Below are 25,220 nucleotides of genomic sequence, written 5' to 3' on the forward strand. Positions count from 1 at the left end.
GTGAGAGAAGAGCTAACAGAGTTCAGAGCAACCTCCAGAGACTGAAAGGAACTCATTTGCAAAGAGCCAATTCCATCTCATATAAACCCTCAAATTGCTTTGTAAACCCAACCGGGCAATTCAATTTCATTCGATCTCTCCAATCAGGTTTGCCCTATTTCCATTACTCTATGCTTTCAATTTGAATGCTCTGAATGTATGAGGTATTATCGTTAGGTTTTGCATGTGGGCACATGTTTTAGTATGTATGTCATGTCTTGATGTGTGGATCCTTGCCCCTGACTTTGAATTTTGATACCCTTTTGATGCATGTGTTTAACAAGAGGTTTAGGCCTCCTACACTTGGTTGCTTTTTGTGAGCTCTTTTTGTGAATGTTAATGGCATGATTCATGTGGTTACATTTTGATTTGGGGCAACTCTTGATTGCGCCCCATCTTGTCACTCTAACCTGTTTGTTGAGTTTTTTTGTGAGGGCTCACATGACTCCTGAAAGGATGCTTGCTTGGCATTCCACTTTATTTGTGGGATACCACCTAGAGGTTTATTCCGATTACCTGTGCTGACTTGCTTTCTTTGGTGGTTCCAGCTTGAGAGATCTCTGGATTTCTTGTGTCGTTAGTTGCTATTACTTCGGATCTTTATCCGTGTGGTACTTTTACATCTTTCACGCATTTTACCGCTTTCTTAGCTGGAAGACCTCAATATGAGGCAATGTTTTCTTTTGTTTGTTTACTTTTGTGCCCAAAGACCTCCATGTAGAGGCAATTGACTGATAAAAGGGATTAGTAATCAATCCCCCGTTATTCAGTGTGTCGTTCTTTATGCTCGCACTACGTGTCGATGCTTCAGAACAAAAGCCCAAGATCTTTTGTCCGGTCAGTCAGTGGAGAGGGTTCCACCTTTCTGAATCCCCACTTTTTGTCATGAGCTCACCCTGGCCAGGGTTAAGAGCCATGAGGTCTTATCTTCATTACCCTTTTGATCTGCTCACCCTGATGTTCAATGTCAGTGGTTAAGAGCCCATTTGATTACCTATTCCATGGCTTGTTTGTCGAAGTTGATATGACCCCTCTTGACTAAAGCCCTACCCATGTATGTTTGAGCCCCCTTGGTGGCATTTTACTTTATGCATGTTTGTTTTGTATGGTGTGATCGTCTCCCCATAGGATTGCTAGGCTTCGTATAGTCTCTCGTTGCATGTCAATTAAGGTAGCATTGTTCCTTCGTTTAGGACTTCCTTTTTTGCATGAGCATTCCTAAAACACAAACAAACTCATTGATTTTTCTTCTTCTAGGAACACGTTAACTCCTTCAACTACAGGCAAGTAAGTCTCCAAAGGTCGAGCATCCGGTAGATTGCATAGTGATGTCGTTCATCCTAAAACACAACCCTTAACCCGTAGTTAGCCGAACTACGGCTTGCTCTGATTCTCATTCCAGATGAGATACGTAGGCATAAGATGCGATGTCTTAGCGAGCACACTCCTTTTTAACCCCTAGGTAGCCGAGCTACGAAGACTCTGATTCTCATGTTCAGATGAGATACGTATGCAGTGGATGCGACATCCGTGCGAGTCATTTTCTTTTGACCCCCCTTTTAGTAAATAGTACATTAGATAAACCTACACCCTTTAGACAAGAACAACAAAAGTGGATCCCGTAGAGTACTACGGATGCGTAGGGGTGCTAATACCTTCCCTTCGCATAATCGGCTCCCGAACCCAAGATTTGGTTGCGAGACCTTGTCTTTTCCTTTCCTTTTTTCAGGTTTACTTCTAGCGTTTCCTTTCCCTCCTTTAGGATAAATAACGCACGGTGGCGACTCTTCTGTCATCTCTTTTCTCGCCGGTTGTTTTTTTTCGCATTTCTTTTTTCAGGTTGCGACAACTAGAACAAACTCAAGTGCAAAAACAGGAACAAATGCAAGATACTGAGGCAGGTGTACCAAGCCAAGGAAAGAAATGAAAAGGAAGAAAAAGAAGTTGCAACACACCCAAGAGCAAATACAAAATGCGGAAATTGCAGTTGCAACTCAAAACAAGTTCAAGGGAAGAAAAGGAAGGTAACGACGTCATGTATGTGTAGTATGCTAGAACAAATAGTAATACTAGTGTTGATGTTTATGTCATATGCAGGAAAAACCAAAGAAAAAAGCTTACATCACTGATGTTGGACCTGCAACTCAAGAAGATCTACAAGAAATGGAATCTCACTTTAATGATGATCCTAAATTTGAAATACTTGCAAAAAATCTTGCAGCAACCGATGAGGCAACACAACCTCATCCAAATGTCAATGATGTTACATCCCAATCTACTCCAAATGCACATGTTCCTATTGGCCAAAGCGCACTTGTTCTCAATGCTCAAACAATTGAACCTGTTATAACTCAGTCCCAAACTGATTATATTTTGTCTGCCCCAGCTATTCCAATTACTGAACCTGTTGCTGAGGCACCTATCCCCAAACTGAGGAGAAGTCATAGAATAAGAAGTGATTTCCAAACATATTGTACGTGTTATGTCATTTTATTGAGACCATTATGATGTATTGTGATGCATGTCTTTATCATATATGTTGAGACCTTTATGGCCAAGACATATTTCTGTTTTATGATGTATTTTAAGACCTTTATGGATAATACATGTTTCTGTTTTATCATGTATCTTGAGACCTGTATTTCAATACATTTATGCCATTGTGGCTTTATGTGTTTCTTATATTGTGGCTTTATTTAATTTGGCCAAGATCTTTAAGGATATATGTAATGAATTATTAGTTTGTGCAAACTTTTTTTCTATTCACAGTATTCAAATGCATTATAGTTCATTCATAAACATGGATGTAATATATTAAACAACTGAGGACGACTATCAAAAACACATAAACATACAGGTTCGACTATAAAAAATACAGAAACATATAGGGATGCAGTTTATAAAACACATAAACTTAAAGGGACTAAAATAAAAAAACTCAAAAGCATACAGGGATGAAAAAAGTCATATATTCAAAACTTCATTCATTAATAAATAGTTACAGACACGGTTCATTATAATCACATCCATTTGTTGTAGACAATGAATAAACACCATGACAAAATCAACAAAATCTTATACAAATTGGCTTTTTTCCTTTCGTTTTCCAGCTTCATCTCCATCTTCTCTTTTCTTCTGGACTCAAGGTCTATAATAATGCAACCTAAATTCTTCACAATCTTTGAGCAATTGCAACCACCTGAATGTACGGATTTGGTAGATATGTTACATTCAAGTTCATCATCCCATATGAACAACTTGCAACTAGACATAACTCCTAAATTTTGACATTTCTAATATCTCATTTTAGGGTTTTGAGCTAAATTTGAAATTAACATATTTATAGATTTATTGAAACCACATACCGGGGTTTTAGACGAAGTTACGTTACCAACGAAGGATGTAGCCATGGGTGAATGTGAAGATGAAGAAGAAAACATCAATGCATAACAGACTACTAGAGAGGAATAAGAAGATACATTATTTGTAATTTCTATTTTGGTCCCTCCTTCTATATACAATCCAACATACATGCCATGTATTTTTTTTTAGAATTAACATGAAATAAAAACATAAATCCATCTCAGCTCCGTTAGACACATAAGCATTTTTTTAACACTAGTTTGACGTCAAAGACTTAAAATTAAAATAACAAGATTGGAACATATTAGGATGCAAGTCAAACAAAAAAAGATTCAAGGACCAAATTGAAAAATGTGTCAACTTACAAGGACCAAATGACTATTTAAGCCCAATAAAGAACAATATTGCAAGGTGGTGTGAAAAGAAGTATCAATACAACATATCCCCAACTTTTCCTCTCTTTCATGTGCCCTTACTCTTCTTCCTCCTTCTCAGTTTCTCATATATTCATCCAACACCAAAGACTCAAATTCAACAACAAAACATAAAAAGGAAAAAAACATAAAAAAAGAAGAAAAAAGATTCGATCTTTAACAATAGTGGGGGTGGCACTAACGACGACAACTTATAGCGGAGAGGGCGTCAGATCTGACGAAGACAGAAGGGTGTGCTCAAACAAGAGATATGCTTTTTCATTTCGGAATGGTGAGGGTCATAGGTACAGTCGCGCGAAGAAGCATGATTCACGGTGGTGGTGGGGTCTCAATAGCAGCGATGGGTTCACAACACAGAGGGAACAACTCAGTCAGAATTGTATGATGCGATGGAGGCTCGCGGCATGGAGTGTCGCAGTTGGCTTCAAGGTAAGTTTCGATTTGGTTACAATTGGATTTTTGACCCAATTCGGTATTGGTTTCGATGTTGATTTTATACTCTATTTGATTTCACATTTTTTTGATGTTTTTATGGGTTATGTACTGATTTTCAACATAGTGTCTGAATATTGGATTTCAATTGTTCTTCTTGTGTTCTACTTTTTTAAAATGTGAATTTGGTTTGTGTTTTTTTTATTCGGTGTGGTTCAACATTTATTTTGATTTTGAATATGGTTGGAGTGTTTTTTGGATGTCTTCCGTGTTCTATGTTTTCGATTCAATTCAGTTTTTGTTTTTGATTTGACATATTTTCGACGCGATTTCATTTTGATTATGTTTGAGTTGCTTCTAGCTTATGTTATTTTTGTTTTATGCTATTTTTGAAACAAGTTATTAGGATTTTAACTGATTTTTGTTTAAAAACTTTGACTCATGATGTTTGTTTAAAAAATTGATTCATGATAATTGTTTTAAAAAAATTGATTCATGATAAATTTTTAAAAAAATGATTCATGATATTTGTGAAAAAAAGTTTATGATATTTGCTTAAGAAAAATTGGCTAATGTTTTCAAGTAGTTATTATGGTTCCAACTAATTCATATGTACAAAGAGTAATATTAAGAATATGTGAGTTAGTTCTAGAGTTAATTATGTTTATTTATAGGAAAGTTATATCACAAGCAACACCACAAAGGATCACAACCGAATACAATAAAATAGGGCATAAAGATTACCAATCTGAAAGTTATTGGAGGAAGAATCCATAAGGTAAATTGCATTCTCTTCCTTTCTCTCGGATCTTTCTCCTTCTTCCGGTAATGCTTGAGTATTTTTTTACTTCTCCTTCTTACTTTGTTTAATCTAGGGGGTTGCTCACTAAAACTTTGGTTGTAGAGACCGTTGAAGCTTAGGGTTTTAGGATTTAATTTTTGTTGCTCTTCAATGTGAAGAGCAACAACCTTAGGACTGTGAATTTGTAAACTGCAGATGATTTTTCTATGCAAATGTGCCTGTTATTTATAGTGTAAATATTAGGTCAAAAATTAAATTTGATTTGTCGGATTAGAATTTTTTTATGTGATTTGATATGATTTGTTTCTTTGTGAACAAGTTCATGAATCTAAATGGATTCAAGGACTGCACAAATGTAACAGTAAAAAATATGACTGAGTTTGATTTTTTATAATTTTTAATGTTATAATAATAATAATGTAATAATTTAAAATAATAACCAAAAATAAATAATCAACTTGAATAATAGTAATAATAAAAAGAATTTAATAATGTAATATATAATATATATATATATATTCGATTTTTGGACTAAAATACATTAAAATAACAATTATTTAAAAATAATTTAATAAAAATTCAAAAATAAAATATAAAAATAAAAAAGTATAATTTTTAATTTTAAAATAATATAAATGAAGGTAAAATACAAAAAAGAGAAGAAAAAAAACTCTAAAATTGGGAAATGTAGGATTCAAACCCAGAATCTTATGTTTGTACATCCTTTTGAATTTTTACTTCACTACCAAATGGGTTATCTCATTTATTCTAAATAGAATAGGACTAAAACTCATATAATAGTAAAATACTCAGACAAAATTGGGGCATGACAACATTAATAAATCAATTGTTATATTTGAGATTTAATCATGATGGTTTAAGTCAATTTCCCGAGTTAGTGAAACAAGAACCATAAGTGGTATAAATTCAAGTTAAGTGGGAAGTGAAATCTCAAACTATTTTGAAAAACTTGAAAAATTGAGATCACGATTCGAATCAATCAAAACAGAGGCAAAACAAGAAATTTTTGGTGTATGTGATTCGAATCACAAATTACACCTGATTTGAATCATGTTACTCTGTGATTCGAATCATAATTTGTACATGACTCAAATCACAAACCTCTTATTTTCCACTATTATGGCTGATTTGAATCAGGCTTAACACATGATTCGAATCATGAACCTGTGTGACTCGAATCATAGTCAAATTACGGAAAAATGGGTCACTTTCATTATGAGATCTCGTTTCACACTACTTGCTCACTTGACTCAAATCATGAAATGCACTTGACTCTAATCTAACTAACTTTTTCCATCCATTTTTATGCTTAATACCAAGCACATATAAAAGCATTTCGTCCTCTCATTTCCAAAAACAACTATGAGAATATAATAATCAACATTGTGATTTTCTAAAAGACCAACACCCTCTTGCTTTTGAAAGTTTAGAAACTCTTGCAACGAATTTCTTTCATCTTCAACTTTAGTTTGATTCTAGATATTGATAATGAGAGATTTGTAATTGATTAAAGGATATGCCATCTTGAAACTAATTATTCTTGAAGATTAGGTAAAGATTTTCAGGTAGATTGCAAGAATGAGGTTGTTATGATTGGGGTCGATAAATTCCAATGAAAAGAAGGAGATTTTTCTCTCCAGATTTCCTTGGTAGTGACTTTGTGGAAGGATACAGACAAGACAAAGTTCTTCTCAAATCTTCAGACAATTCGTCGATCAAGGAATCAATAGAATCAATGGGTGATTACTCAACATAAAGGCTTAGATTAAATTGGTGATATTTAAATATTCAAGAAGCATTAATCGAGTAAAGATTATGCAAAAGAGTTTGACATCATGTTGTATACAAGTCAAGATCCATATAGGAGAATTTATTTTTCTCAACATTATTATGGATTGGTGATTGAATAAACTCTTGCAATATTTGTCAAAATAAAAAGGAACAATGTATGTTCCAATGGGAAACCATTGAAGAGTTCACGTAGGCAAAGCGAGAACGAACACTGAAGCACTATAATATCGGTGTCATCTCTCTCCCTTACTCTTGCATTTAATTTTTGTATGATTTACATGCTTAGGTTTTTCAATTATAACATAGTTTATCGTTTATTCAATTGGTAGTGATTTATTACGTAAGGTTAGATTTTGTTAGAATTGACACCTAATCGAGTTGAATTGGTGATTAACTTATGAAAAATTATTGAGGTTAGAATTCATTGGTATTGAATCACTGTATAAACACGTCTCATGGTATATAAAACAAAATTAATTAAATACCTTTATGTATAATCATAAAACCATCTTTGGTGTTTGTAAACCGATTTAGTGTTAACGTGATCAAGTATCGAAAAGTATAGTTTTCATATTTTTGCTTCAAACCTTCCGCGTGCATATTTTGAAAAATCTCTTATATTATGTATTCGAAAAAGCGGTTAAATTTTTAAATAAGGGTTTATTCACCCTCTCTAGACCATTTTCTACTTCTATATTCATACCCAATAATTGGCATCAAGAGATAGTCTTTTGATTGTGTCTGATCGACATCCAAAAGTTATGAATATGGCAAATGATGACGATCCTAAGGGAGCGTAGAATATAACACATGTTTTTAAAGACGGAAATTATACTTATTGGAAAGAGAACATGCACATAGACTTATTATCAGTTGACAAAAACCTATGGTGTGCCATCTGTAAGACCCCAATTTTGACCCTAAGATCCCTCATGCAATTTCATCATATGCATTAGCATTGGGATCATACCTTGGCTTTGTCCCTACCCCTCTTTCATTGGGTTTGTTTTGGGAGAGATAACCAAGCACTGTGTGATTGTATCATACTTTTATTTTATCATTTTACTAACCAAAATACCAAAAATATATCTTTGCATTTGCCTAACTCTTTTGTAGGTAGGGCATGATCTCCATTGATCTATCAAGTTCATATCTAGGGTTTGAGACACTCATGACCAAAGAGCATAACTATGGATTGATCCAAGAATGGTCATAAGCATCATATATGAGTCCCAATGATCTCTACATGTAATTTTGATCAAGCATTCTTCAAGAGTTTGAAGGTGGTTTGCCTTGGAAACCCTAGTTTGACTGGGTATCTTAAGTAACTTCTCCAACAAGCTATCTCTCCAATTGATCAAATTTCTCAAGTTACACTTCAAAATTCTTAATCTTATGCATATATGATCTACCATGAGCCAATAAAATCAATAGAATTGAAGGTTAGCAAGTTGGTTGATGGTGGTTGGCCAGATGAAATCATCTGATCAAAACTGGATCTCCCTAGACCCTATCTCCTACAATTTTCATCATATGAAAATTATTCCAAGATCAAACTTACTCTAAATGACATTCCAAACAACTTTCATGTTTAGACCTAGAGCTATTTTTGCTTGTAAAATCATTTTCTATGTTGAAACATTATAGGTCATTTTGTCTAAACCCTAATTTGAAAGTTAACTTCTCAAGGCCATAGCTTGCTCAAATTTTATGAGATGAAAGATTTCCAAGTTTCACAGTCAAATTCAAGATGTCTAATTCAACTTTTATGTTTGGAGTGGGAGCTAATTCAACTTTTTTGAGCATGTGATATGAGGTTACATTATAGGTCATTTTTGACCTATACCATTGAACAAGTGATATTTCCAAAATTCAAAAATGCATAACTCTATCATTCTAAATCCAAATTACATGAAATTGGTGACCATTTTGAAGGTCTTTGAAATAGCTACAACTTTGATGAAGACACATTTTTCATTTTAATCTCACATAAAAAGTTAAGCAAGGTGGAATATTGAGATATATGGCTTGACACTAGGAATATTTTTCAACATGTTGAAATTTCCAAACTTCCACCTCCAAATTTTCCATGTTCCAAGCTCCAAATTAAAAAGTGTTAAACATAAAACTTGTTCCCCTTGATCTAAGCTTTCCAAAGAACCCAAGTTCATGCATTTTGGACAAAAAATGTTAGGTCTGAGCATGGCTTTAATAGGGATGCACCATTGGAGAGAATCAAACTTCAAAACTTCATTTCACTTTGCCTTGCCAATCAAGCTTCCATTCAGACTTCATTTGGATTCATTTTGGACCTTTTTGCATTGCATCATGGGCCTGTAGATGCCCATGCACTTGTGTCATCAACATTGCCATTTTGGACAAAATTTGAAGTGTGCAAATATCATTCCATTTGGCTATAAATAACATGCTTTTGAGCTCATTTGAACAACCTTTTGCGCGCCAGCTTTGCCCCCCATTGAAACCCTCTCATTCAAAAGGAAAACTTGATAAGTTTTAATTTGAAATTTGAGTTTGAATCTCAATTGTTGGAGATTCAAAAACTCCAGGATCCAAAGCCTTGCAACCTCATCAATCACTTCCTGCTAGCTTCTCAAGTGTGATCAGACCGTGTTTGGAGCAAGTAACATCAAGAACTGCATGCATTGAAGGTAATTTTCAGAAAACTTCATCTCTTCGATTCTCACTCAATTCTACTCAATTCTCTTGGATCTTTGATTGTATGAATTCCTACCAATGTAGGCAAGAAGATTGAGTTGCTTAGAGGTCAAATCGAAGCAACTCAGTTGACACACCTCAAAATTCAACTCCTCATATCTTTCTATATATGTGGAGTTAGTTAAAATTGAGGTCAGATTCGTGCTCTACGCTATTTTTTCTTTCGGATCATGTCCTTCAGTTTTATTTTAGTGATGGTTGAGGGTGGACCAGTCCGGTGAGGTCCACCGGAGAAGAAGACCGGAGCTACAGCTCCGGCCATGTGCTGGCATGTCTCCCAGCCACATGATCTTGCTAATTTGTTTTAATCTCACGCGTCCATTGTGAATATCAAGTGTGTGGCGCGCTGACTAGCGTGTATCATGGAACGCGCTTTGTAGTCCACTTGACCTGCCACCTCAATTAATGAGGGAGATCAAGTGGCTCACGTTTTTTTGCTATTTTCTGATTTTTAGTTTAATCCTTTTATTTTCATTAATTCATATTAATTTTAATATTGATCCAAAAAATATGAGAGTTTCACTAAAAAAATTCAAATAATTTCCTTTTTAATATTTTGAATTAAAATAATTTTTTGGATCATTATTAATATTTTTCATGATTTAATTGATTTTGTGTTTGTTTTTAATTGTTTAAAAATACTTTTAAGTTTCCAAAAATTATGAAATTTTTTCTCCAAGGTCCTTTGACCTTGTTTGACCTATGATAAATCTTATGGCCACTTCTTTGGTGTTCTGACGAGGTTTTAGGAACTTGGCAACCCACATTTAATTTAAATGCATTATTTTAGTTTTTTAATTTGAAAATAAATGCCAATTAATTGTGTTGACCAATTGTGATGACTTGTTTGAGTTTGACTCTTGTTGTTGGGCCTTGGTCAAGTTTGATTTGACTTTGTCAAGTTAATATCATTGGATTTAGGGGATTGATAGAATGTACATCTCATCTCCCAAAATGAATGGATGATGTTAATTTGGTAAAAGTCCTCCTTTGACCATTTTGTGTTTTGATCCATCCCCCTCCCACTTCATCTCATTCCCATTCTTTATGCATTCATCTCATTTGGCCTATGATATCTCAAAGTCCTAAGGCTAGTTGATTGAAAAATTAACATAAGTATGGATGAGATTAGGCTACCTCTTTTGCATATTCTTTTTGTGTGTGGTATGTTTTATGAGCATAGTTCATTATACTATGTCTCTAACATACATTAACACCAAAATTCTATTGCTCGACCTCAAATAGTTGTGACTTCTACATAAGTCCAATTACGATGGCTTAACATAATGCTAAATTTATGACACTAAAGGCATAACATTCTAGTTAGTGAGATAGTAAGTCTCCCCTCTTTCATGGTATTGTGTAGAAACTTGGCCTTTTTTCCTTCCTTTGGAAAATGTCTTGGTTCAAGGATTCGTGCTTATGATAAGTGGGTTGAGTGTTCTCCAAAGAATGACTAAAAATTGAAAGCAAAAGTAAAACAATACTAACTTCTAACTCATTAACAACTAACATTTAATTTCAAGTCATTTACTTTAATGCAATTTAATTTCAAGTCTTTATTCATTTGCCATTATTCATACATTCTAATTGTTTATGTTAATGTCATTTTCACTTTGTCCACTTGGACCATATTGTGTGTTATATCTTGTTTGTGTATATTTTTGTGTGTTTGTCTTTGACCATTAATGTACATAATAACAACAAAAACCCTAAAAAACTTTTGTGTGGACTGTTGGCTTGATCTTTGACAAATAGACTTAGAATTTAGGCAACATTCATATGCTAAAGGACTTGGCCAATGCCAACTTTAGTGAAACCAAGTGCTTGCAATTTGAAATTTCATTTGATACATCATGGAAGATCCACTTTAGTTCATCTACAACATGATCATTGTGAAGTTGTTATTTTGAACTTGTGACTTGTGAATTCATCTGTTACATGGGTTATCTTGAAGAAGATCATGGAGTGGTAAGCTTGGATGTGGCTATTTTTATTTGATGCCTTGCTCTTCAAGATAATATAATTGTACATTTGTGTGTTGCTTGATTCTAAAATGTCCAAGGGAATTTGGGTTTCTATTGACATTCTTGTCTATTAGATTGCTACTCATTGGTCAGATATTTTCAACTCTTAACTTTTAATTTTGTACATAGGATTAGTCTCTTCATCTCCTCCCCATCTCTTTAATTTCAAAATCTCTCCCTCCTTTTAAAATCTTCTTTGTGCGAACTATTTTTGTTCTTAACTTTAACCACTTTGCAAAAAGGTGGAAACTTTGGCCTTATGCCATTGCATTTTCAAACTTCTTTTCTTAAATCAAACTTGTAAATTGACTTAATCATACTTGACCTAAACTTTCAAAAAAGCCAAAAAGAACTAACTCATTCAAATCATTTTTAGGCCTTTGTGCCTTTCAAACTTAAATTTTGTTAAAAAGTCATCCACTCACTTTGAAATTTGTATCACGAACTACGAGGTTTTGATCCCTTATTTTTTATGTTGGTACGTAGGCACGAGTCCGAAGGTCTTGTCAAACACAAAAATATAATTAATGAATTATTTTCTCATCCCCTCATTCTATTTGTTTGTTAACATTATTTTGTACAAAATACATATGCACACAAAAAAGGGCTCCCTAGGAGTACCTAGGACATTTTGGGTGATAACACCTTCCCTCTGTGTAACCAACCCCTTTACCTGTAATCTCTGACATTTTATTAGTTTTAATTTGAAAACTTCTTACTTTTGGGTTTTGTTCATACTTTTCCCTTTTCCCTTGGAAACAATAAAAGCGCGGCGGCGACTCTGGTTTTATTGACGTCTAGCTTATTCATAGCTTGATGGTCATGAATTTACCGCTATAGAAATTAAGTGGCGACTCTGATGGGGAGTAGTCTCCAGTGGGTTTAACCTAATTTTTTGTGTGTATACAATTGTATATATGTGATGTTTGTATATATGAATGTGTTATATAATCTTTTTGTTGTGTTTGGTGATCTCTCAGTGGTGAGATAATTTCTAACCGGAACTTGAGTGCAATTAAGATAGGAGGATGGTATAGTCATGTTCGACTTATGTGGAGTAGTCCTTAACAAGTTGGCTTGAGATCCATTTGCTCAGTGGAGACCCTTTTAGATTTGGAAATGTCACACAAGTATTTGTGTTTAGGCATTACTATCTCTAATTTGGGTCCGAGAAGCTAAGAACCTTAGAACATTTAACCCATCTTGGCCTATTTAGGACGTAGTGCGGAAACTGTCCAAGTGTAGACTTGATAACAGTTGTTACGTGATACTACACTCAGACGAGTTTCTCTTGAGAATATTATGGGTCGATGAGTCAGTCATCTTAACCTGTAATATATGATAGATGGAATTAAGACTCTGGGAACTTGTTAGAACATGATCTACAGATTTTTATCCTTAGTTCACTCCTTTGGGATGGTTCTTACCCAGACTTCATGCTCGTGACTTCCAACAAACCCTTGATTCTTGGTTGATCCAATCAAATCTTGTCAATATCAATGGAACTTGGGTGTTGATAAGGTGTAAACCATAATCCACCAAAATGGATGATTGATCTTGACAATGATTTGATTTATCCCTTGACCTTTGTTTGCTTGCCTTGTGTGTGATCCCTTATTTGTGATTGTTGCATCCATGCATGCATGCGCATCATAACATTCATCACACGAAAATTTCAAGGAACTGAGGTGTTATTTGCAAATATTTTCAGACCATGGATTGTGGGCGAAGGAACACTAAGAACTACAGTTTCAGATGTCCCGACTTGAAAGAGTTATGGAAGCTAGCATCTTTTGTATTAGATCCCTTGGACTTCAAACAACGTCATGGAAAGCTTCTTCCTATCTTATCTGTTGATGTGGTTGAAGGACTCTTTAGTGTACTAGTGCAGTTCTATGATCCTCTCTATCGTTGTCTCACTTTCCCAAATTATCAGCTTGTGCCTACATTGGAGGAGTATACTCAACTTTTAGGGATACCTATTTCTAGTAGAGCACCTTTTAGTGGATTGGAGGAGATTCCCCAATCTAGTATTATTGTTGAAGTTAGAGACATAAAACAACAAGAATTTCCCGATAATTTGAGTACCCCATCTTGGGGCAACTTATGCAAAAATTAGGAATTATGGCAAGTAACTGCATCCTGCTGATCTTCAGTGTTTTGAAGACTTGATTGAGCACAAAGGTTGACATCAGTTCATCATCCCCTACAGCGGTCAAGAGCACAATGGATATCAGGAGTTGGTAGAAGGATTGAGGATCATTTGTATTCAATGTACCCCTTTTCCATGTAAATTACCATTTTCAACTTTGTAAAAAGATCTATGGAGTCTTGTCATTTACAGACTACCATTCCATTAAATAAAGTTGAGTTTTTATCCAATTATTTCTAATCTTATTCACTTCAGCCAATAGTTTAAATTTTATTATGATCATTTTCGAATTTAAAATTTGTTAAAAAAATCAAAATCGTTTTTCTTAAATATATAAAAGCAAGAATTTTCCAAAGCAATTGAAAAGAAGTATCAACAGTATTTCGATGAACATCAAGTCCTTAAGTGTGAATCATCAAAGGTTCCCCAAGCAGTTAATCCTTTAGGTATTCTTGGTCGATTGGGTTGATCCAGTTTCTCAATGGAGTGTTTGATCCCAGTAGAGTTTCGACTCTTCTCCCCAGCTAGGTTGGTTGATTCAGATACCATGCGGCATGTTTTTCCCCTACAAAGTTTCTGCCTTCCCCAACGGAGTTTGTGTTTCCTCGGCAGGGTTGATTTTCAGCAGAGATGATGATTTCCCCAGTAGATTATATTCGACTTGCTCCCGGTCAGAGTTTCCTCCTGGTTTCTGAGCAACTATTATGTGATTATTCTCTGTAGCGTTGCCTCCCATTTTTTATGGTGTTTACCTAAAATTCCCCATAGATTCGATGATATTGCCTTTCCTAAGCAGATCTCCTCCTTTCTCAGCTAGAGTTGAGCCTTTGGGTTGTTGATCTCTCTGTTCTCCAGCAGTTGTCTCCATATTTATTGGATTGACCGAGGATTGTACCAATGATTCCATTCTTTGTGACACCTTTGTATCCTTTGTGATCGTTTTGTCAGCATAATCATCATATATACATATACATATACATTCATATAATTTCATAATTGCATATTTGCATCATCATATTTGATCAATTTGTTGGTTTAAGATTCTTATTCTTTGTTATGGTGGTACTTTATCCCCATACGAGTTCGGTGTTTGTCCTCCCTCAATTGTAGAGTGTCAGCCCTGTAGGCAGATAGACTTTAACCTTTCTCCTTTTCCCCACTGAGTTATTCCCTTGTGGATGATTATTATTTCAGTTTCCTCCCCAGTTGATTTTCTGGATGGGATTACTCCCCTTGAGTTATGTCCTCATTGGATTGAGTCTTGATTGATCGTTTCTTTCTAGCTCTTGCCTAGATAGATGCTTTGAGTCTTCTGAGAGTTTATTACCCAGTAACTGGTAATATTCTTCTTGGTTTGCAGTTTGTTACTTCTTGCCCAATACACAGCAAAAGTACTCTTGTTTTTCCCAACAGTGGAGTCCCTAGTGGATTCATTTTTTCTGACTCCCCAGGAAGTATATCCTTGATATGTTCATCCTAACCGGTGACAGATATCTTTCTTTCCCCTGCGTGAGTTTATCCTTGATATGTTCATCCTAACCGATGACGGATATTCTCATCCTTGGTATTCTACCCAGTAAAAAGGTAGTTGTAATCCCTATTTTTGTTCCCCAGAGAATTAATCCTTGATATGTTCATCCTAACCGATGACGGGTCTCCTTTTCTTTGTGGTTTTCTACCCAGTAACCGGTAGTTGTAAATCCTACTTTTTCTTGTGCAGAGTCTATCCTTGATATGTTCACTTTCACCAGTGATAGATTTTCTCTCCTTCGGTCTTCTACCCAATAACCGGTAGTTGTAAATCCTATTTTCTCCCCTCGCAGAGTCTATCCTTGATATGTTCATCTTAATCGATGACAGATTTTCTCTCTGATGGTCTTCTATCCATCATTCGATAGATGTAATTCCTACTTTTTGTTCAGTTGATATATCCTTGATATGTTCATCCTAACCGATGACGAGTATCCTCCTTGACATTCCCAAGCAAGTCTATCCTTGATATGTTCAACTTAATTGATGACTGATTTTCTTCCCTGTCGAGTATATCCTTGATATGTTCATCCTAATCTATGACGGATATTCTTATCTTCGGTCTCCTACCCAGTAACCGGTAGTCGTAAATCCTATTTTTGCAGTTTTCCCCAACAAGGCTTTTCTTACCCAGTAACCGGTAATGAATACTCCCTCCTGGTGACGGATGTCCTCTCTGACAGATCTTTATTATCTCCTTACCCAGTAACAGGTAATTGATAATAAATTTATGCTCCTCCTGTCTTGAAGTTTATCTTCCCTAGTCGAGTTGAGTGTGCATTTCCTTAGTGAAATCGCTTCTTCCCTACATGACTCAAGTACTTCAGTTTTATCCTGACTTGCTCGTATCCCCTCCAAATGTTGTTCCCCGACTGAGTCTTTCCATTTAGAATGGAATTCCTCGAGTCCCCGACTGAGTCTTTCTATATATGTGGAGTTAGTTAAAATTGAGGTCAGATTCGTGCTCTACGCCATTTTTCTTTCAGATCATGTCCTCCTTTTTTATTTTAGTGATGGTTGAGGGTGGACCAGTCCGATGAGGTCCACCGGAGAAGAAGACCGGAGCTACAGCTCCGGCCATGTGCTGGCATGTCTCCTAGCCACATAATCTTGCTAATTTGTTTTAATCTCACGCGTCCATTGTGAATACCAAGTGTGTGGCGCGCTGACTAGCGTGTATCATGGAACGCGCGTTGTAGTCCACTTGATTTGCCACCTCAATTAATGAGGGAGATCAAGTGACTCACATTTGTTGCTATTTTATGATTTTTAGTTTAATCCTTTTATTTTCATTAATTCATATTAATTTTAATATTGATCCAAAAAATATGAGAGTTTCACCAAAAAAATTTAAATAATTTCCTCTTTCATATTTTGAATTAAAATTATTTTTTGGATCATTATTAATATTTTTCATGATTTAATTGATTTTGTGTTTGTTTTTAATTATTTAAAAATACTTTTAAGTTTCCAAAAATTATGAAATTTTTTCTCCAAGGTCCTCTGACCTTGTTTGACCCATGATAAATCTCATGGTCATTTCTTTGGTGTTTTGATAGGGTTGTAGGAATTTGACAAACCATATTTAATTTAAATGCATTATTTTAGTTTTTTAATTTGAATAAATGCCAATTAATTGTGTTGACCAATTGTGATGACTTGTTTGAGTTTGACTCTTGTTGTTGGGCCTTGGTCAAGGTTGACTTGACTTTGTCAAGTTAATATCATTGGATTTAGAGGATTGATGGAATGTACATTCCATCTCCCAAATTGAATGGATGATATTAAATTGGTAAAAGTTCTTCTTTGACCAATTTGTGTTTTGATCCATTCCACTCCCACTTCATCTTATTCCCCTTCTTTATGCATTCATCTCATTTGGCCTATGATATCTCAAAGTCCTAAGGCTAGTCGATTGAAAAATTAACATAAGTATGGATGAGATTAGGCTACCTCTTTTGTATATTCTTTTTGTGTGTGGTATGTTTTATGAGCATAGTCCATTATACTATGTCTCTAACATGCATTAACACCAAAATTCTATTGCCCGACCTCAAATAGTTGTGACTTCTACATAAGTCCAATTACGATTGCTTAACAGAGAGTAAAATTTATGACACAAAAGGCATAGCATTCTAGTTAGTGAGATAGTAAGTCTGTAACACGGTGGGAGAACTGACTTTAGTTAAATGTTGCGGATAGCAAGAGTCGCCACCGACTTTTATTTTATCCAAAAGGAAAGGACATAAAAGAACAGGAAAGACCTTAAAAAGATTTTGAGTTCGGGGGGTAGGTTATACAAAGGGAAGGTATTAGCACCCTTTATATCCATGGTTATCCATGGGCTCTTAGTTACTTAGCTCACTTTGTTTGTTTGCAAGAGTGTAGTGTGTGATTAGAAAAATTTCTTTAAGTACTTTGTAATGACCCTCGTATGGGTGTATACAAAGCCTAGTTTAGAAATTGTGAGGTGTAAAAGTAATTTTGAAAAGTGTGAGCAAGTAACTATGAGATACCTACCCTAGATTAAGTCTTTCGTGTTCTCGTATATTCTTTCAATGGTAAGACTGTCCCTATTATTAAGGAATAGGTAGTCATTACCTTGGATGTGTTTAAGGGACGGGCGTAGGGTCATCGTATGGTCAATGAAGGCATCATAAGGGGTGTCTTTAGCAACTCGTAGGGACTATCATCATATTTACCGAAGGGACAAGATCATTATATCGTAGGCAACCTCGTAGGGACTTGATCTTTTAAGTTTATAGGGACTTGATGATTTTTCTGTTTGAAAGGACTTTGCTTAAGACACCCCTATTTTTGAGGGACTTGACCATTTAAAGAAGGCAACCAAGAGGAATACCCTAGGAAGTACAGATGGTGATCAAAGATCGACTTACGTGTGTGAGTGTTATTTTTCAGATATTTGTCTTGAATTTAATTTTCTAAGTTCAATTATTTACAGTTAGTTTTTTGCACTCCCTAAATTACTAACCACGCAATAAATATTTACAAAAATAAAAGTAAGAAAAATAAATTCCTAAACTATTACATGGCTATGGGACAGATACATAATAATCAGGCGAGAAAGAATAAATTTACAACCTATACATTTGTTCCTAATATTATAAATAAAATAAAATTAAAATAAGGAAAATAATGAAGCAAAAATAGAATAGATAAAAGCAAATAATAATAATAAATAAACAATGGTAATAAAGCAATAATAAAATAACAATAATAATAAAGTGATAATAAAAAGGTTAGAATTTTAAAAGAAATTATTTTAGGTTAAACAAGTTAGATTTTTTTAGAAGTTATTAGAAAAATATGAGTTTAAAATAAATTAGTAATAATAAAAGAATTTAAAATACATTAATGTACAAATTATAAAATAAAAGAGTTATATGAAAAATATTAAGTTAGTTATTTACAAAATAAATAAAGATTATAGAAAATATCAAATTATTAGATTAATAGGTTTATTATTATTATTCAATTAGAAAAATTGTCAATTAGATTTTATTTACAAAATATATAAGGATTTATTATTATAAGTATGTAATAAAAAAAAGTTATTAAAATAGTTAGTATTTATTATTTATTTACAAAAAATATAAATGTTATAGAAAAATATTAAATAATTAATTTAGTAGGTTTTCACGCCCTACATTACTAAACCACGCAGTTAATATAGGATCAATGGCAGGAATTTAAATGGCAGAAAAATAAATGGCAGAAAAATAAAATGGCAGAAAATTAATGGCAGAAAATAAAACCCTAATTATTACAACGCTTTGGTGCAGTTACATAATAAAGATGGCGAAAAGTAAAACTGAAAATATTACAAGTTAAAACTTAAAATATTACAAGGGCGAAGCAGTTACAGTGTATGAATAACATAAATATGAGCGAAAATAGGAAATAATAATAAGGTTTGTTAAGGTTTAAGAAAAGGTTTATGGTTTAGAGGAAACAACACGGTTAAAGTTTTAGGTTTGAAATTTAGAGTTTGTGGCGAAATTTTCAGGGTTTAGGAAAAATCAGGGTAGTTAGTTATGAAAAAAAATGTGCAGATCTAAATATATGTATATATATAAAAAAAATGAATTAAAAAAAACAACGGTGTTGCTAGCGCAAAATTGCGATCATCGCAACTGGATCGGATAACACAAATGTCACGCCTCATACACGTATATGTGAAAACGGCGTATTGACACGATCCGATCCGAAAACATAATCAAATATATCAACAAAATAGATAAAGTCTATATCATATATAAACTATTACCAAATTGTGTGTACGATAGTATAGATCAGCCACTCTCAGTTTCTCTTTTTCGTTCTGTTTTTCGGCCTCCCTCTATCAGTCATGCTAGTAAATATATATAGGAACAAATTAGGTTAATGATAATGGGCCTAAGTTTATTTTGAAACCCAATATTAAATTAAAAACTGAATAAAGTTAAATAATTAAAATAGTTAAAATTAAAATAAAAACTAATTAACCTATTTATTTATTCTAGACCCAATATTAAATTAAAAACTGAATAAAGTTAAATAATTAAAATAGTTAAAATTAAAATAAAAACTAATTAACCTATTTATTTATTCTAGACCCAATATTGAATTAAAAACTGAATAAAGTTAAATAATTAAAATAGTTAAAATTAAAATAAAAACTAATTAACCTATTTATTTATTCTAGACCCAATATAAAAATAAATAGACTCAAAAAAAAATAAAAGTCGGGCACCAAAATGCTCGAAAAAATAAAATGAACATGTCAAAATAATCAGCGCGAAATAAATGACTCGGAAAAATACAGCGTTTGGTCGGATTTTGAAATAAAAATTATGACCGTTTAAACCGCTCAGACTGATCAACATATGACCAAAAATAGTCGTAAAAATATTTTTAGTATGTCAAATTAAACCACGTGAACCGAAGATTAATGTTACCGACATTTGCAAACTTAAACTTGACATTTTCTCGTTGACTAATTTTAGGCACAGTTAAAAAGTTAATTTGACCAGTCTGTTTGTAAATTCCCAGAAATTATTCCAGCTAATATTAAGACAGAAAAAAATGTTATGCTATGAAGATGATGCAAATGAATGTGAAACAAAAAATTGGTTATAGTTAAAAATAGAGGGCAAATTTTGGGGTGCAACAACTGCCCCTGTTCAATTTTCTGAAACCTGAGGAGTTAGATTGACCTGTGTGCCATTCGTGACTTGGAAGGTTGAAGGGGATTGAACACAAAAGCCCAAAAATTTGCACTCGCCGGTGCGTAAAGTAACACTGATGACTAGTTGTATATGCTTAAGTGGGCTTGAAGATGCCACTTGGAAGAACTGGAGATGGGCTTATAAACGCCATCCCTAATATCAGGAGGTGATAATATCTTGATGTTGATACTGGATATCAGTACTAGGTCTTCGTATAGGCCGTCTCTGAATCGTATCTAAGAACATACTTTTAATTTAAGTGTCAGAACCAAATCTTCGTGGCGATTTCTTTCTGAATTAAGTATCAGCACTAGACCTTCGTATAGATCGTCTCTGAACTGTTTTGAATTGTTGAATAGACCAGTAGAAATAAATCTTCGTGATGATTATCTCTTCTGGAAATATCCTGGATTAGGGAATAGATCTTCGTATAGACCGTTTGCCTACTATCCAAGAACAAAAGAATATCAGGATTAAATCTTCTGAAAATATCCTGGACTAGGGAATAGATCTTCGTATAGACCGTTTGCCTAATATCCAAGAACAAAAGAGTGTCAGGATGAAATCTCCTGAAAATATCCTGGACTAGGGAATAGATCTTCGTATAGACCGTTTGCCTACTATCCAAGGACACCTTGAGTAATGATTAAGTATCAGCACTAGATCTTCGTATAGATCGTTTCTGACCTGTTGTGAATTGTTGATAGTATTTTATCTGTATATAACCATCCTGCAAGGAAAAGGTTAGTTTATGCAATATGTATGCATGCATGGCATGGTGCATCTAAGTAAATGTATTATGCACTTATGGATATGCTATGGTATGATGTAAATGATGTATGTATGAATCATGCGGCCTGAAGCGTCCGGATATCTTTGTATAACAACTGCTGGCTAGGGAAAATAAATCCCGATCCGTTGCTGAAGAGTATGAGGAACTCGTTCCCGTCTTGTTTGATAGTATAGTATTTGTCACTTCCCGTATTCGTTCGTCGTACTTCTATTGAAGGAATAAGTTCCTAAGTATCCCGACTGAGGATAAAAGAGATGGACATAAATTCAAGGGGAGACGTAATTCGAAGTATCTATAAAGATAGATTTGCTCTACTGGGGATTTGTAGTGGGGATGAACCGGCGAAGCTTCGTTGAACTACTACCCTCGTTCGTCCTTAGTAAATACTATTACTGCATTTTATGCATTTCTGGTAGACATCAATCGTATTCAAAAGCATACATACATTCAAAAACAACCAATGGATATTTTCGCTTATGTAAATAGAGTAAAAGTAAATCTGGATTCAAAGATGAAATTTTATTTATATCACAAAGTGACCTATACATAGGCAAGTTTGTACAAGGAGACAGAAATCCTAGTAAGAGGAATTCGTCATAAATTTTTTATAAAACAAAGAAAACAGCTATGTGAAAAATGATCCCATTGAGTTTCAATTCTACTATTGTCATTATCTTCAAATATCTCATCTTCTGCTGTTGAGACAGAAATGATTGGATTGATCTTTATCTGTTTGAACTTGATTTAGGTAGCACCATCAGTTGAAGTTACATGAGTGATCCAAATGAGACATAGTCATACGCTTTAATCCCTAACTTTTGCCTGGATTGCCCTTTCAGGTTTTCAATCCACCGGGATACCCTTTTTTGCCCAAGCCGCCTTGTCAGGTTTTCGACTTGCCGGGTGTACATTTTTTTTTATATATATCCCTAATTTTTGCCCGAACCCTTTTGGTTTGCCGGGATGCCCTTATTTTTGCCTAGGCCAGTCAACCTAGCGGGTCTCTTTTTATGCGTAGTATTTTTTAACTATGTCTGCGTTTACAGGCTGTGGAAAGTCTTCACCATCCATAGTAGTAAGCATCATGGCACCTCCTGAGAATACTCTTTTGACCACAAATGGTCCTTCATATGTAGGAGTCCACTTGCCCCTAGGATCACCCTGTGGTAGTATGATACGCTTGATTACCAAGTCACCAGCCTGATATACCTTTGGCTTAACATTCTTATTGAAAGCTTTTATCATCTGTTTCTGGTACATATGACCATGACAAACAGCTGCCAACCTCTTCTCATCAATCAAATTTATCTGGTCGAGTCGAGTCTGAATCCATTCATCCTCGCCTAAACCTGCCTCTTTCATGATTCTTAGAGAGGGAATCTGAACTTCCACTGGTAACACGGCTTCCATTCCGTAGACCAAAGAGAAAGGAGTTGCCCCTGTCAAAGTGCGCACTGAAGTGCGATAACCATGAAGAGCAAAGGGTAACATCTCATACCAGTCTTTGTATGTTACTGTCATCTTTTGTATGATCTTCTTAATATTCTTATTAGCAGCCTCCACGGCGCCATTCATCTTTGGCCGGTACGGAGAAGAGTTATGGTGTTTTATTTTGAACTGCGTGCAGAGTTCAGCAATCATCTTGTTGTTTTTCCGGAGAGAGCAGGTTTCTCAAATGTATATTTGATAAGATCCATCTTAGAAATCAATAAAGTGGTATGATTCAACATATACTGTCTTAGTCGGCGAGCAGCCTAAGCCAAAGCATAGCAAGCTTTCTCGAGCTGGGAGTATCTTGTTTCATAGTCGGTACCTTTTGCTAAGGTAGTATATTGCATGCTCTTTTCGACCAGACTCGTCATGTTGCCCCAACACACACCCTATTGAATTTTCTAACACGGTCAAATACATGATTAGAGGTCTTCCTTCAACTGGTGGCATCAGATTTATAGGTTCTTGGAGATACTTCTTGATTTTGTCAAAAGCTTCTTGACATTCATAATTCCATATCATCTCTTGATTTTTCCAGCGAAAACCTCTACATAGTCACGTAACATCCGACTCAATCTTTCTTTGACACTGTTTTCCAAGCCTGCTCCTATTTTGACTTCTTTCTTGTCTACTTCAGTACCCAGATTTACAACCTCAATTGATTCCTCATGCGGCTGTGTAACTTTCTCTTCTTGTTGTAATAACCTAGCAAGCTCTACAGGTACTTCACAATCTTCATCCTTTCCATCTTCAGCTTGATAGATCGGATTCTCGAAATTATAATTGGCAATAGTAGAACTGTTATCAACAGGATCCAGAGTGGATGAGGATCTGCATTCTAGTGATGTGGGTGTGTGTAAGAACACATAGCTGATGAAAATAAAATAAAAGAAAAAACAAAGAGCCCAATATTTACGAAAACGAAACGTCCATTGATTTTTATTGAATGAAGTATGCAAATGAAATGACATCCCGAAACAAGCATACCATTGTGCCCCGGGTAAGGCACAAGGCTTAAAAATAACAATGCAGTAATAGTATTTACTCCTGACTAAAGGAGATAGGAATAACGTCTTCAGTCTTCCAATTGTTGAGCCCATCACCCACAGTAGGAAAAATCCAGTTATCCAGATTGTAGTCTTCATTATAGTCACCCACAGCATTGATTTGATCTTTCATGTTCCCTGGATTGGTGACTTCTGTTACGGCCAAGTTGACCATACACAGCATTAGACTCCTTCTTTCCACTAGGGGGCTTCTTTGCAGTGCTTGATGAAGAGGCACCCACCTGTATCTTACCACTTCTTATACCACTTTCCACACACTCTCCAGTCATTATCAGCTCAGTGAAACCAGATGATGAGCTTCCAATGAGGTGACTATAGAAAGGACTATTCAGCGTACTCATAAACATATCCACTAGCTCCCTGTCAGTCAGAGGAGGTTGAACTCTGCCAGCCAGGTCTCTCCATTTCTGGGCATACTCCTTGAAATTCTCCTTAGCACCCATTGACATGCTTTGTAGCTGCATGCGAGTAGGTGCTAAATAAGCATTGTATTGGTATTGCCTGTAGAAGGCCTCAGCAAGATCATTCCAATCACGGATATTGACACTCTCCAATTGATAGTACCATTCCAATTGAGCTCCAGATAAGCTCTCTTGGAAGAAATGAATCCGTAACTTCTTATCAGCAGTATGTGGTTGAATCCTCCGGACATAGGATCTTAAATGCAGCTTGGGACATGAGACACCATCATACACCACAAAAGCAGGAACCTTGAAACCAATAGGTATAACCACTTCAGATATTAAACTCAGATCTTCAAAATCCAGCCCAGAAGATTTTTGTAACTCCATAGCATTCATTCTATACACCAGCATCTTGTACTTATCTTCATTAGGATCATGATAATAATTTGCTTCAGAATCAGAATCTCCCACAGTATCATGGAGACTACCTCCCTCTTTCTCAGAATTTTCAGACTCATAATCATCAACCTGTTCCTTTGTCTTGATAGGGCCTCTGAATCTTCTTCCCAGATTGATAAGGCGTCCTGATCTTCTAGTCTTCTTCTTAGCCAGCAATGTCTTCAACTCATCTTGCCCCTTGGACAAGTTCAGAATTAACTCTTGGAATTGTGCATTCTGAGCCTGGAGATCTTTGACAGTCTGTTCAAGAGCCATTTCTGCTGAAATAAACAGCGAGAAGATAAGATACATGTTCATAAGAAACCTGTGATGCAATAATATGGTATGTAGATGCTTATGCAATGTTTTCAAGGACCGTAGGATTTAAATTTGTTTAAACCACCAAAAAGTAAACTTTTATTAGTAATAAACTTGTTTGCCCCTTGGGCTTACAATAAAAATGAAATGAATA

At 34.9% G+C, this 25,220-nt stretch overlaps 1 pseudogene; it reads left to right on the top strand.

Annotated features, from left to right (window-relative positions):
• Nucleotides 1–2,011: 2,011 nt before the first annotated feature.
• LOC127095480 (uncharacterized) overlaps nt 2,012–25,220 on the top strand; it is a 59,658-nt pseudogene continuing 36,449 nt past the window's right edge.

Source organism: Lathyrus oleraceus, chromosome 6 (genome assembly GCF_024323335.1).
Source record: "Lathyrus oleraceus cultivar Zhongwan6 chromosome 6, CAAS_Psat_ZW6_1.0, whole genome shotgun sequence".
Lineage (NCBI taxonomy): Eukaryota > Viridiplantae > Streptophyta > Magnoliopsida > Fabales > Fabaceae > Lathyrus > Lathyrus oleraceus.